Source organism: Castanea sativa, chromosome 1 (assembly GCF_040712315.1).
Source record: "Castanea sativa cultivar Marrone di Chiusa Pesio chromosome 1, ASM4071231v1".
NCBI lineage: Eukaryota > Viridiplantae > Streptophyta > Magnoliopsida > Fagales > Fagaceae > Castanea > Castanea sativa.
In genome coordinates this window covers 46943565-46959097 of record NC_134013.1, presented here as the reverse complement: position 1 = coordinate 46959097, position 15533 = coordinate 46943565, and the positions used below count along the sequence as shown (strand labels likewise).

Sequence of the window (15533 nt, the reverse complement as noted above, 5' to 3'; positions counted from 1 at the left end):
AATTAAATAAGTTTTTTTATAATTTTTTATATTTCATTTGGTTATTCTAGAGTTAAGGGTATCTTACTAATTCTATAATTGTTGGGTGTAGGCCATAGTTATGGACCATGGATTTTCTTTCATTAATAAGTAAGTCTTATTTAGTTTATAGATCATTATGACTTCTCCCAGACCCTGGAAAAAGTGGGAGCATTATGCCCCTTTTTTTTTTTTGGTAGAAGTCCTAGTTCTAATAAGAGAAGTTAAGACTAGGATCTATAAAAGTGTCTTATTGTGCTCAAACAAGCTAAACTTGATTTTTGAGTATTAAGGCAAGTTGGTCTTAGGGTTCTCTTTCCTCTATTTCTATTCTTTCTTTCATCCTTTCTTCAATTTTTCTTTCTCTTGGGTACTGTTCAGAAATACTGTTCATCGATACTCTTGAACAATAAATCAAATTTTCTCTTTCAAAAATACTCAAAATTAAAAAATCATTGATTCTTTTTTTTTTCTTCACTATCAACAATAAATCATTTTTTTTTCTCTCTTGAACCCTGATTTTTCTTCTAAAAAGGTTCTAAACCCCAAAATCTACAAGACCTCCTAAACCAGAGTCAACCATAACCACACGTAGTTTAATTCCCACAATTTTTCCATTGAAAATTTGGTTTCAAAGTCCAAATCCTACCACAAATCCATTGTTAGAATCTTCGTCTACCAACCCCTAGACAAAATTTCTCATCCAAGATAATGGTGACTAATGTGGAATTAGAATCCAATTTTAAGGCTTTTTCTCAAGATTACAAAGAAAACTTTAAACTAGTTATATGAGAAGGTGAATTGAATAGAAGAAAAGCTCAAAGAATTACCCGCCATGAAAGGAGCTTTCGATAGGCTGTCAGCAGTCGTTCTTGGCAAAATTTCTACTGAAACCACCATGATCAAGTCCCCAAATCCTTTAAATTAGGTCCAGGTGTAGCCCCTATACTTCCCTTAGGTTCAATAAATTTTTCTTCCATAAATTCCCATGCACCAAGTATTAGCCAGATGCCCCCACAGAAAACACAATCTCCATTGTGTTCAAAAATCAAGGTCTTGTTTTATGGAAGGAAATCAACCTTAGCATCCATCATTGGTGCTAAACTACAGCACAATCCAGAGGCATCCATTGATTAGTTGCACAGTATAGAAAGCTGTTTTAAATGGTATAGCTTAAGCAAAAAGCGAAAACTATTTTTTGCAGAGGCCAAATTCAAGGGGACAACTACAATTTGAAAGGAGAGTATTATCAAACTCATTATGTAGCCATTCAATTTTTGGAGGACATGTGTACTGCTTTGACTCATGACTTTGTACCTCCTAATTACAAGCAACGAGCTCACCTGCAATTTACACAGTTGGTGTAAGGGAGTTATTCGGTAACCAACAAGTTTTATAGTTTGGCTATGAGTTCAAATTTTTTTCTATGGAATAAAAATGTGATGATTTTTATGTATCGCCAAGAACTGAATCCTAATAGTTCTTCAGGTTTGCCTGCAAGTAGGCTTTATACTATGCTCGATCGAATTCAAGTTGCATATGAAATGGAAGATGAGACTAAAAAAAAAGCCTTAATGAGAGATCAAGTGTGAAGCAATATTAGAAGTGAGAGAAAAATTGTGGATGGTGCTTGGGAGAAGTGTGTTGATAAGTCTCAAGGTAATTCTTATCCTCCAAAAAAAATGTTTGTTCTAATACTTCTTCATCACAGAGAAGCAGTAGTTCAAATTCTAGACTAAAGTGTCATACTTTTCATGGATTTGCCCATATTTATTTTCAATGTCCTTCAAAACCAGTTGCTATGCTTGAAAAGGATAGTCCTAAAAGAAATCAAGAGGCAATCAAGGGATCTGAAAAACTTGAACTTGAAGAAAAGATTTGTGAACCCCTCAATGCTAACTTGAAGGTGAACTTTGATGACCTAGATCTAGATGATGAGGGTATGATAAGTGAACATTCGTTCGCTTTTCACAGCAATTAAACAAGAAGTTCAAGTGACTAAAGACCGCTATCATAGGGAAAATATTTTTCAAACTTGAGTTAGTTGCAAGGGACAAATGTGTTCCTTGGTAATTGACACTCGGAGTTGTACCAATGCAATATCTGAGGAAGCAGTGAATAATTGGGATTGAATGTAGAGTCCAATCTGGATCCTAATATTTTTTTTATATAAGTAAATAATTATTTTATCAATAAAGAATACTTCATTTAAATAATTAAACCCAAAGAAATCTAAAGAATTACAAAAATTATGTACAAAAGGATAGAGATTCCAAGAAATCAGCAATGGAGTTACTATTAGTAGTAGAAAACCCCTGCCGGAGACAAATCAAATAACAGTCCAACAAATAGTTCTATTAATTGTGCCCATCTTTTCATATCATCAAATGTGTGACTATTACATTCCTCCCATAATGTCTAGGAAAGATAATAGCACCCACTCAAAAATAATGGCCAGCTAGAAAAGATAATAGCACCCACTCAAAAATAATGCAGCAAGCTTGAGGGTGCACATGATGTGATATTGGAAGCTAATAAATCTACTTTTGATCAACCTTCCATGGTGCATGAAGACAAACAGTTTGCTAAAGTGGAGAAAGTGGATAATGTAGTGCCTCCAATGGTTCAAGATAAGATTGTGTTGATTCCACACATCGATTTTGCTATTCTAGAAGAGTTTGACATGGTGGAATTCAAGGTTTTTCTTTTCTCTATGCTCCCTAAGATGATTCCAGACTGGAAGCAAGTGTTACTTGTCAGCATTCTAACCCTTCAATGCTTTAGAACTTGAGGTCAAGTTTTCTCCAACCAGAGGAGAATGATGCGGGAGACGCAAGAAGATTATTATTAAGTATTATTTATGTTTACAAATCAATTGTATTTTTATGTTTTAGGTCCTAGTAGTTTATTGGGCTATTAGTATTTTAATTTGGAAGTAAGGTTATTTTTGTAATAAGACAATTAGGGTTTCCTAGCCAATTAGAACCAGGGTTTAGCAATCCTTTATAAGCAACTTATTGTACTCCTTGAAAGATAATTGATATTTTGATGAATGAAAAAAAAAAAATGGCCTTTTGGTCTCTTTTTGATTTGGTGCTGACTCCTAGTGGTTTCCCTGCTTGGTACTGACTCCAAGCCAAGCCTAGGTACTAACTCCTAAGTCATATTCCTTTATTTTCCTGTTGTTTTCATTTTGTTCTAATTGTCCTGTGTCAGGTAATAGAAGCTGGAATTTACAATTCCGTCAATATTTTCACGAGGGGGGTAGAGAGAGCATGTTCTCTGCTTAAGCAGCTTTACTCCAATATGCCAAGGTGTGAGGGAGATAATACTTTGACCTAGAAGTTATATCGTTCTAGTGTCTTTGATGTTCACTCTTATTATAATTTGTTAGCTTTTCCAGATGGCTCTCCTTCTATCTCTTTCCCCTCAAAGAGTATTTGGAATATAAAGGTACCTAAAAGGGTGTCTTTCTTTTTATGGATAGCAGTTAGGGGTAGTATTCTTACCATTGATAATCTGGTTCTTAGACATCTACCTCTGGTTAAATGGTGTTACATGTGCCGGTGTAAAGAGGAAACTGTGGATCATCTTCTACTCAATTGTAAGCAATTGTAAGTTTGCTTATGTCTTGTGGAGTGAAGTTTTTTTGATATTTGAGATCCAGTGAGTGATGCCAAGGACAGTAGCCTTTTTTGGTTGGTGGAATTGGTCGGGGAAGCATTCCTCAAATATTTGGATTATGGTTCCAGCTTGTTTGATGTGGTTAATTTGGCAAAAGCGTAATAATCGTACTTCTGAAGATATTGTGAGATCAGAAGATCTTTTGAATTTGGGGTTTTACACCATGTAATTCCATTTTTGAATTTCTTCATTCTGTTTGTATCTCTTCTTGAGTTACTTGTATTTGTTTTAAGTTCAAAGTGTTCACCATCATGAACATGATGTCCTTTTTTATGCAATAAATCTTTGATTACCTATCAAAAAAAATAAAATAAAGGCATGCCAACCATGAAGTTGAAGAAGAGTTCCTTTCTTATTTGGAAAATGTGCCCTTCAGATTGCATTCTTGGTCCAACTCTAACCTAACAGAGTCAAGTTCTTCTCAGAAGCCCAAGAATGAGTGTCCATGGTAGTTAATTAAGTTTTATATTTTATTTAGTTATTATAGAGTCAAAGATATTTAGTAATAATTCTACAATTGCTGGGTATGGGTCATAGTTATGGGCCATGTGTTTTCTTTTATTAATAAATAATTCTTGTTAAGCTTATGGGTCTTTATTTATAGGCTTTGGTCTAATTCAATTAGGGTTTGGCTAATTGGAAATCTTAGTACCACTGTTCTACTAGAAGAAGTTAAGAGAATAGTCTATATAATTGTCTTATTGTACTCAAATAAGTTAAAGGTTATTAATATAATTATTGAGTGTTTTGATTATTGAGGCACGTTGGCCTTAGGGTTCTTTTTCCTCCCTTTCTCTTTCTTTCTTTCCTCTTTTCTTCTTCTTTTCTTTCTCTCAGGTACCGTTCATCGATGCTTTGCACAACGCTGTTCATCAGCATTGCTCACCGCACTATTCACATTTAAATTTTTTTTTTTTTAAAAAAAAACCAAATTAAACTAAAAAAAAATCAATTTCTTTTTTTTCCCCTCTTTCAACCACGAATCAATATTATTCTCACTTGAACCCTAACCCTTCTTCTAAAGAGGTTTATACCCCAAATCCTCTCTCATTTCTTTTTTTTTCTTTTTTTTTTCCTCTTTCAACCACAAATCAATATTTTTCTCACTTAAACCCTAACCCTTCTTCTAAAGAGGTTTTATACCCAAAATCCTCCCAAACCTTAACCCATCACAACCACAAGGCATAAGTAGACAAATTCCCCCGATTTTCCTATGTTAAAAACTAAAGATATTAATAATATTATCATTTCAAATTTAATGATATTTGTACAAACAAAAATTCTGTTTTATGTACTAAAATTCCAAAAGACATTGTCCAAGAAAGCCATAATCCCTTTTCCTCTTTAAGAAGAATTTATCTCTGTCTCAATAATGCCACATAATTATGAAGCATTTTTATTTGACATAGGGAAATGATGCAAGTCGGGTATCCCTAGATGGAAAGAAACCAGTGCTAAGATATTAAAAAGGATAAATACAGACTGATATTATCTATGGAGATAATTATGGAAAGCACGACAGAACTGCACGACAGAACTGCAGTTCCATGGACACCAAGGAACAGAAAATCTCATTAAAATATAGAAAGAAGAAGATTTTTGGCACATTCTTATACGATTCAGTACCAGGATCAAAAGTAAAACTCTACAACTCCATGTGCTAACAAGGATACAAAATATGATATCAAATGACAAGGTGACGTACATGACATCCCTTGTATAACAGGTATCAAAAAAATTTCTTGCCAAAAGAAAAATTATAAAACCCAATGAGAGATCGATGTTCTAGACATACCAATGTAAACAAGCTTGTTCTAGCAAATACGATAAGAATCTAAACCAGATGATTGAGTGCAGAGCTTCATTCAGTTTCTGGATTCTAATGAAAGCAATAAAACGAGTGAAAGGACTACTTATGCACAAAGGTAGGTATACCCTAAATTGCACAGGTACGGGGTACATCAATTAATTAATTTATAAATATTTTTTTTAGGTATATTTTTAAATATTGCTTGACATGATATGTTTATTTTAGGTTTTAAAATTGAGTAACAACAATAAAATTCTTGAAAACATATCTAAAATTAATTTAAAGGCAATAATAAGTAGCAAAGAAGTACAATGACACCCATAAATGTTGTCTAAAGTACAAACCAAGAGTTCAAATAAACTAAACACCTAAGTTGCAAGGGTACCCACACAGGTACGGATACTTGACCGTGTTCATGCAACATAGGGTATATCAACAAGCTCTAGTTCAAATGGCACCTCCTCCCCTAGTAAGAACAAGTTAACGGATCAAGATCTATTTTTAACTAATCACGAATACTATAATAAATAGAAGTTTGATTTTTCAATATATGGGAATCAGAAAAATATCTCTATATGCCAGAATTTGACCACTCACTAAGACAGCCCCACTTACACCCCATGAAATTAAGCGGAGTAGTAGGATATTCAAATTAGTTCAAGTATACACTCTAAATCACTATATACATCCTTAGACACAAAGTCATGACTTATGACTAGTGTGTTAACCTGCATTAATCTTCACCTGCCGCCTAAGTACTACAAAAATTCTGTACTCAACTAAAATTTTGACATTTACAACAAAACAATATATACAATAGTTATGGGTTAATTATCAATAAATAAAAAATTATATAAACAATGTCCTACTCAAAAACCTAATAAAATTACTGCTCCTGGAAATACATATCCATCCTAAAAATCATTCACAGCCAAATAAAAAAAAGGCAATTTTCACAGGGGAAAAGGCTCGAATACCTGGCGTGCGACAAGGCTGAATGCCACAATCACTATAATTCACGTTGAAGCCTTCCATCAAAGCCTCCCTAAGCGTAATTCGGTTGCCGTTTGAAGGATCTTGAGTCTAACTCCGACGCTGCAGGTAGCAATATTCAGAATAGGACCGGTCAAGTAAGAGGCGGTGCTCGATGTCCCATTAACGCTACAATTAAACAGATTAGAAGGTTTCAACGTAAAGTTAGAGGCCAGAGGGACCGTAAAAGATAGTGAGATCCTCATTGTCGGGACTGTAATTGAGAAGAGTGGAGCTTACTAGAAGTGGTATTAGTGAATTCCGTAAGGCAAGTAGTACGTGTTGTTCCGATCCAGAGGTCTGAACGGGCAAGGGTCATGGTTCGGTCGGTCTGGCTGAGTCGGAACTCGAGTGGGCCGCAGTAGGATTCGGAGGTGAAGGGGTGAGAGAGAGGTGCTTGAAGGGCCCACAGTCAAAGGGCTGATGATCACAGTTGGTATCATTGGAGGCAAACGACGTCGTGGCGACGGAGAAGAGTAAAGCGGAGAGGAAGATTTATCAGTCGGAGAGAAAGTGATTTGGTACATTGGCATTGGGGGTGGAGTAAGGAGGGATGAAGATTGAAGAGTGAGATGTATAAAAGATTTCCTCCGCCTCCGCTCCTCCTATTTAATAAATCTTCTGATTTTAAGCCCAATGTAATTAATGTAAAATAAGACCCCTTTACAATTTTTGATCTTTTTGTCACTTGAACGTAATTGGCTATCCTACATTCCTAGAATTATTGTTTGCCGTCGCACTTTGAGACTCTGTTTCACACCTTTCTTTCCCGTTAGCAGTGTAAAAATAAAAATAAAAATAAAAAATTGGCGGGCTTTGACTTGCGCAAATGACTGAAATACCCAAAAAATAATAATAAGTAATGGTTCAACGAAAAATCAATGAAAATTTGCTAATTCAACAACTGTAAAAAAATAAAATAAAAAAGATGTATATTTATGTATAGAGAGAAGGAGAGAGAATGTGTAAGTACACCACCTATTTGGGTACTCTTCATTGCATGACATGGGCTTCTAAGATAGAAAAAAAAAAAAAAAAAATCCCTAACCCACCAAAAATTCCACATTCGCTTTAGCTTAGAGCATTTGTAGCAGTGGAGCTAAATAGCTATATAGCTATTTTATCTCCACTCAAATCCAAAAAACCCTCCTGCAGCAGTGGAGGCAAAGCTAAAAAATTTTAGCTTTGTGCTACAGTGCTCATGTATCAATACATGAGCACTGTAGCTGAGAGCTATAAAAAAAAAAAGATTTTTTTATTCAAGTTTGGGATTAAAAAATAATAGGCGCTCTCTTTTTCACGCTCCCCTCTCTCTTTCACGCTCACAGTCACTGATCAGAACTCTCAAGTCTCTTTCTCTCTCACAGTTCACTCTCTCAACCCTCTCAAAGCTCTCAACTCTCTCAAGCTCACCGCCGATCAAGCCTCAGCCCATGCCGTCCAAGCTCTCAACTCTCTCAAAACTCTCTCAAGCTCACCCCCGGTCAAGCCTCAGCCCATGTCGTCCAAGCTCTCAACTCTCTCAAAACTCTCTCAAGCTCACCGCCGCCGGCCCTCTCCGCTCAGACCCACGCCGATCAACCCTCTCAACTCAGACCCACCGCTGATTAACTCAAACCCACCTCTCTGTTTCACTTCAGGTCAGTTGTCTCTGTATTTGTATTGACAGAATGTATTTGTATTGGACAGAATGTATTGGGAATTTTCTGTGTGCAGGAAACTTTACATTTCTTTTTGGCTTTTGATTCAGACCATCCATGAATGGACTGAATGTATTTGCGATGGAATGTATTGGGATTTTTCTGTTTGCAGGAATTTGTTGTGTGGTTTTCTTTATCAGTGGGATTAAGCTACTGTCAAATTAAGCATTTATGTTCTATTGTTATAATTCTAAGTATTTTAAGTTTTGATATAAATATTAGATTGGGAATTTTCTGTGTGCAGGGAACTTTACATTTTTTTTTGGCTTTTGATTCAGAGCATCCATGAATGGACAAAATATATTTGTATTGGAATGTAGTGGGATTTTTCTGTTTGCGGGAATTTGTGGTGTGGTTTTCTTTATCAGTGGGATTAAGCTACTGTCAAATTAAGTATTTATGCATAATCATGTTCTATTGTTATGATTCTAAGTATTTTAAGTTTTGATATAAATATTCGATTGGGAAATTTCTGTGTGTAGGGAACTTTACAATTTTTTTTTTGTCTAATTTTATGTAGTCACGTAGAGACATGGAGTCATGTAGGGACCTACCATATTACACGGGTATCATGAATGGGGATATAGAAATTGACTCACAAATTTTAGGAACATCTCAAAATACTCCTGTGTCAGTTTCTGATTCTCCACCTGAAGTTGAGAATGCCTCTTCTACAAAAGGAAAATGGGGCGCTAACTTTAGTGTAGAGGAAGATCAACTCCTAGTGTCAGCATGGCTTAATACTAGTGTTGATCCCATAAACAGTAATGAACAAACACAAGCTACATTTCGTCAAAAAGTTCGGGAATACTTCACGCAGTACAATAAATCCGGTAGCACACGTACTATTACCTCCTTGTTAAGTCGTTGGGGATTGATCAGTGAAAGGACAAATAAGTTTGCAGGGTGCATGGCTAAAGTTAACGCACTTCATAAAAGTGGTATAACCGAACAAGATCAGGTATAAATTATATTGCATTAGTGTTAACATACCCATTTATCAATATTTTGAAGATTCTAATCATGTTATTTTTTTTTTTTTTAGATTACCAATGCGAAGGCTTTGTTTTTGGAGATACACCAAAAACCCTTTCTTCTTGAGCATTGTTGGCTCATGTTAAAGGACCAACCAAAGTTTGCCAATCTTAATGGAAGATCAAGAGCATCCGTGCCTCCAACTCCAGAGTCAACATCTATTGGCGAAGGGGGCGAAGGGGATTGTGGGTCCGAACTTGGTGACGATTGCAATCTTGAGAGGCCAATTGGTAAGAAGGCCGAAAAAGCCAACCGAAAGAACAAATCCACCGGAAAAGATGTAGGGTAATATTTGACCAAGAAAATGAAATTTATTGAGGAGGTAACTCGATTGGAAGAGGAAAAAATGTTTATTGAGAAGGAAAAACTTACAATTGAGAAGGAAAGAAGTGAAGAAAAACTTAAGATTGAGAAGGAAAAAGTCATGATTGAGAAGAAAAAATTTGAGATGCAATATATGATAGAGGAGGAGAGAATCATGATGAAAGATACAAGCGGCTTGACCGGAACACAAAAAGCTTTTTATGAACAACTCCAAGAGGAAATCATGGCAAAATGAAGTTCACATAATTAATGGGTTTGATTGTATTTTGGATGTAGCTTAGGCCTTTATGTATTTTGTAGTGGCTTATGTAAGCCTTTAAGTATTTTGGTTGTAGGCCTTTAAGTATTTTGGTAGTAAACTTTTAAATTTATGGTATTTTGGTAGTATTTTGTAGTGCCTTAAAATTTATAGTATAAACCTTTAAATTTATTGTTTATCTTGTTTGTGTTGTTTTGCTTTGATAGAAATGAGAGCAAGTTGTTGTTGTTTTGCTGAGTTGTTGTTGTTGTTGCTGATGCTTTGATAGAAATTAGAGCAAGTAAAATTTAAAGTATTTTATAGTATTTTGGTTATATTCAATTTGTTGTGGCTTATGCATAAATTGGTTATATTCAATTTGTTGTGGCTTATGTCACTTGACTTTAATCTTGCATCTATAGTAATAATTGTTTTCCAATTGTCTTGAAGGTTGCATCCATGAATCGCTCTTTGTTGTACAAGTTGCTTCTTGATGACTCAGATGAGGATGAGATAATCGAAGAACTTGTTATGGAAACATCACAACCTAAACGTCGTCTCTCTATTTGACGTAATCATTTGGCAGGCCATGAGAGGCTTTTTCTTGATTACTTTGCTCCCACGCCAATATATCCACCCGCTTTATTTCGTAGGAGATTTCGGATGAAGCGTTCTCTTTTTCTCCGTATTCAATCTAAGGTAGAAGTTCATGGCTCTTACTTTGTCCAAAAAAGAAATAGTGCCAACAAACTTGGTTTATCTTCATTACAAAAGATAACTGCTGCACTTAGAATGCTTGCGTATGGAGTATTGGGGTATTTGCTAGATGAATATGTGCGGATTGGAGAAACTACTGCATTAGAAAGTTTGAAAAAAATTGTTACTGCGGTAATTGATGTTTTCTCTGAGGAATACTTGAGAAAGCCAAACAATGAAGACATTGCTAGACTGTTAGCTCATGGCGAACGCCGAGGTTTTCTAGGTATGTTAGGTTCAATTGATTGCATGCATTGGAAGTGGAAAAATTGTCCATCTGCATGGAAAGGTCAATATTGTGGTCATATTCGTGAGCCTACTATCATTTTGGAGGCAGTAGCATCCTTTGATCTTTGGATATGGCATGCATTTTTTGGGTTACCTGGGTCAAATAATGATATTAATGTGTTAGAGCAGTCTCATGTATTTAATAAACTTGCTGAAGGACGTGGTCTTGCAGTACATTACTTAATCAATGGTCATGACTACACAATGAGATATTACCTTGCTGATGGTATATATCCAAAGTGGGCAACATTTGTGAAAACAATCCCATCTCCACAAGGACCTAAGCGAAAATTATTTGCAGCAACCCAAGAGGCGTATAGGAAGGATGTTGAGCGTGCATTTGGAGTGCTTCAAGCACGTTTCGCAATTGTCCGTGGACCTGCACGCTTTTTCCATCTTGAAACACTCCAAAAGATCATGAAAGCGTGCATAATTCTCCATAACATGATTGTTGAAGATGAGCGGGATGATAATGAAGTGGTAAACTTGGATTATGAACAAATTGATGGAGTGGATAATCCTCCTATGCAAGTGTTACATGAACAAAATGATGAATTTTTGTCATACATTGAGAGGTATGGACACATTAGAGACCGAGACATTCATTTTCAACTCTAGAAGGACCTTGTTGAACATTTATGGCAATTGCATGGCGAGTCGTAGGAACTTGTGCAAGTGTGTGAGTTTTATTGTAATTTAGTTTGAGTTATGTATGTGAGTAATCTATGGACTACATTGTTCCAGCTATAATATGTGTTTTATTTTATATGTTTTCTTATAAAGTTCCTTTATTTCATAATTTAGTTTGAGTTTTGTATATATATAATTTGGAGTTAAAATAAAATATTATTGTTACGCTATCATGATGATTGAGAAATTGTTTTAGTAAAAAAATATATATATAAGTATAATTTGGCTGGTGGTGGAAGAGTTGGTGGCGGCAGCAGCCGCGGTGGTGGAAGAATCGGTGGTGGTGGTAGTGGTGGCGGTGGCTACAGCGGTAGTGGCGGCGGTAGTGACTGCGGTGGCGGTGGTGGAAGAGTTGGTGGCGGTGGCAGTCACGGTGGTGGAAGAATCGGCGGCGGCAGCGGTGGCGGCGGCGGCGGTGGCGGTGGTGGCAGCGGTAGCGGTGGTGGTAGCGATTGCGGTGGCGGTGGAAGAATCGATGGTAGCGGTTGCGGGTAGTTCTGATTGTTGTTTATTGTAATGGATATATTATTTTATTGTAGTGGATATATTATTTTATTGTGATGTTTATATTATTTTATTGTGTTGAAAGCTAAAATAGATCCACTGCTGCAGCATGTTTTGTAAAGTGAGTAGGTAAAATAGATAAAGTAACTTTTTGTAGAGCTAAAAAGCTAAATTTTTAGCTCCACTGTTGTGGATGCTCTTACATAGAACTTTTTCACTCACCTTCCGCAGTAATACAAATGTAAAGGAATTCCAATAAAAAAAAAATGTAAAGGAGTTTGACTAATTAGTGTGTGTTTCATTCTAAATTAAAAAGCTAGCTTATTTTACTATTTAGTTTATTATTGCAACTATTTATGTGTCTCACTGCACTTTTTAGTACTATTCATGGGTCCTACTATACTATTTCAACTAATTTTTACCTTTATCTAAAGTACTTTAAAAAAAAAAAAATCAATTTCAGCAAAATAAGCAAATCTCAAACAGACCTTTAACGTACGCTCCGTTTGTTTCAATGGAAAACCTTGTGTAAAGATAGTTTTCTTTATTTTCCAATGTTTAGTAGCATAAAAAAATATGAGTCAAAGGAAAACTATCTTTGGTCAATATAAAAAGTATGGTTTATTTTTAGAGATTGTTTTCTATTAAATTTTTTTGGAAAACAACTCTATCTCACAGCAAGCTAAATAAGGGAAGTTAAGAGGTTGTTTTTCAACTTATTTAAAGTTGCTACCAAATATTGGAAAATGAGATAGTTTTATAGAAAATGCTTTTTAGAAAATGACTCATTTTCTAGAAAATATCATTATTGAAACAAACAGAGCGTACATGTGGACGCAGTCTCCTCCGCGTAAAAAAAAAAGTAAAATACTATTTTTTTTTTCTTTGCTTTTCCTTTCCTTTTGGTACTGGTGTAAAAAAGAAGTTAGCTCTAAGTTAAGAGCATTCACATTGATAGAGCCATAAATTTAGCAATTTGGCTCCACAAAAAGCTACTTTATCTATTTTACCACTTCACTTTACAAAACACCCAACATTAGTGATTTTATTTTAGTTTTCAACACAATAAAATAAAATAAATAACACAATAAAATAATATATCTACTATAATAAATAATTCATTTATTTTTTATTATTATTTTATCTATTCTTCTCTATCTCTCTTTTTTCCTCTTTTCAATCCCCAACCAATCCTCACATCAGATTGGAAAACACTACCCACAACAACCACAAACACAAGTATTGGATACATATGATTACTTAGCCATAATAGACACAACAACCACAAACACTGCCCACAACAGCTACAACCACTAAGCACAAGAACAGAGGAAGCATAATCAGTGGGCTTGACAAACAAAATCTAATGGGGAACTAAAATTAAGACCATCTCCAGTTCGTCCATAAGAGTCATCCGTAGCCAAAGGTGGCCCGAGATGATATGCTCATCCATGGACGTAATAAGGTCGTCCATAGACATAAGGGTCATCCAAGGAAAAACACCTAGATGACCCCCAATACTTGTGATATTTCCCAAAATTGGCCTATCGACAAAAGTTTGTAACTCAAACTACATGCTATCAAATCTTTGATCATCGTTATTAAATACTTAACTTCCAACGACAGTTGTAGAGGATGAGTTGAATGTTCTAACTGCAGTAATGGTTGTAGAGGTTAAGTCTGAACCTTCAAACTTCCACAAATATTAGGGAAGTTACCATGCAAGTAACCACTCCAAAAACTCACTATATAAAGACTCATCAACATCAAACAAAAAGTAAGTTTTTACTACTCCAACAAAAATTGGAATTCTTGAGTTTTAGAAAAAAACTAACTTAAGCATCAGAGGGTTCTTGGCCGGTTCACCCCGGTCTCCTTTGATTCTTGTGTCTTTTTCTTTTCAGGCCTTCCAAGCATTCACAAGCCCATTGAAGTCTGGAGCATTCAGTTTATTGATTTTCTATGCATCATTAGTTGGCGCCGTCTGCAAGAAGATAAGTTTGTGTTTTGCAATTTATTTTTCTCCATCAAAAGGCTACATGGTTCGGACAAGATCAATGACCACTAGTCCAAGCCACCAGGAGAGTGGGAATGCTTCTAGTAATCCCCACCGTGATCACCAGTCAACACCTGTCATGCAATCGCCTTCCATCCAACATATATAGTCCATGGCAGCCGCCATAGCGAAATTAACCTGTCAAACCCACGAGTTGACTAGGGAGATTGGTTTAAGGAGGCAACGCCATGAAAAATACGTGGAAGGACAAGCCCAGAGTCAAGAAGTTAGAGAATGAGAAAATGCTGAACCCGAGAACTAGTCAAAGGGTACCGCTTCACGAAGGGTGCCATACTCGGAGAGGGAGATGGATCAGATAAGGAAAGCCATGGACGAGATGAGAGAGAATATGAGAAGATAATCCTATAGATGACTTAGTTCATCAAACTGACTCACCCTTCATAGCTTCCATCAACAGGCATCCCTTGTCTCCAACGTTCAAGATGCCTTCCTTGGACTCATATGATGGAATGCACGACCCGTGTGATCATATCGCCACCTTCAAGACTACCATGCACCTTCAAGGGGTTCCGGACGAGATTATGTGTAGGGCTTTCCTTACCACCCTTAAGGGGCTAGCGCGAGTATGGTTCAGCAAGATACCTCCAAACACTGTAGGCTCATTCGAAGAATTGAGTAAGTTGTTCATCAACAACATTATCGGAGGACAAAGGCACAAGCGTTCCTCATTCAACCTGTTAACCATAAAGCAAGGGGAAAATGAAAGCTTGCGATCCTTCATTACCTAGTTCAACAGGGAAGCCTTGACGGTGGACAAGATGAACGACAAGTTGTTATTGGCAGCCTTCCATAATGGAGTTAATTCCGATTTATTCATCCATAAGCTTTATGAGCAAGAGCCACAAACCATGGCTGAACTCGTTCATTCAGCCCAAAGCTTTATGAATGCGGATGATGCAATCATAGCCAAGAAGAGGAAGAGAGCCGAGTTTATGGAAGCAGATCTCCCGCGCCATCCTGAGCAGGGTCCTCATCCAAAGAAGGCCCGGGCAGTTTAGAAGAAAGACAGAGATAACAAAAAGGCAAGTTCTTCAGCAAGGAGTCAGCAATATACGCTCTTGAACATGCCACTTGAACAAGTGTTTATGCAAATTAAGGACGACCTATCCTTAAAGTGGCCGGAAAAAATGAAAGGAGATCCCAACAAGCACAATAGGAACAAGTATTGTCGCTTCCATAGAGACCATAGGCATGACACAGATGAGTGTTTTGATTTGAAGCAACAGATAAATAACCTCATCAGGCAAGGAAAATTGAGAAATTTTCTTGGACGAGACCACAAGGATGAGAAGTTGAAGGGAAAGGTAGAAGAGTCGTCATGACCCCCACTTGGAGAAATAAGAGTTATTATCGGAGGAACCTCAACAGGGCAGTCTT

At 36.4% G+C, this 15533-nt stretch overlaps 1 long non-coding RNA gene across 2 annotated transcripts; it reads right to left on the bottom strand.

Moving 5' to 3' along the window:
* Positions 1 to 335: 335 nt before the first annotated feature.
* Positions 336 to 7250, bottom strand: LOC142641616 (uncharacterized). 2 transcript variants are annotated; one of them, XR_012845431.1, is made up of 3 exons: positions 6785 to 7250; positions 6490 to 6673; positions 336 to 1361 (listed from the first exon to the last, which is right to left on the bottom strand). It is a non-coding gene; the product is annotated as an uncharacterized LOC142641616 (long non-coding RNA). The 2 variants fall into 2 exon arrangements; XR_012845430.1 differs by lacking the exon at positions 336 to 1361 and having other exon boundaries at positions 4525 to 6673.
* Between the last annotated feature and the right edge of the window lie 8283 nt (positions 7251 to 15533).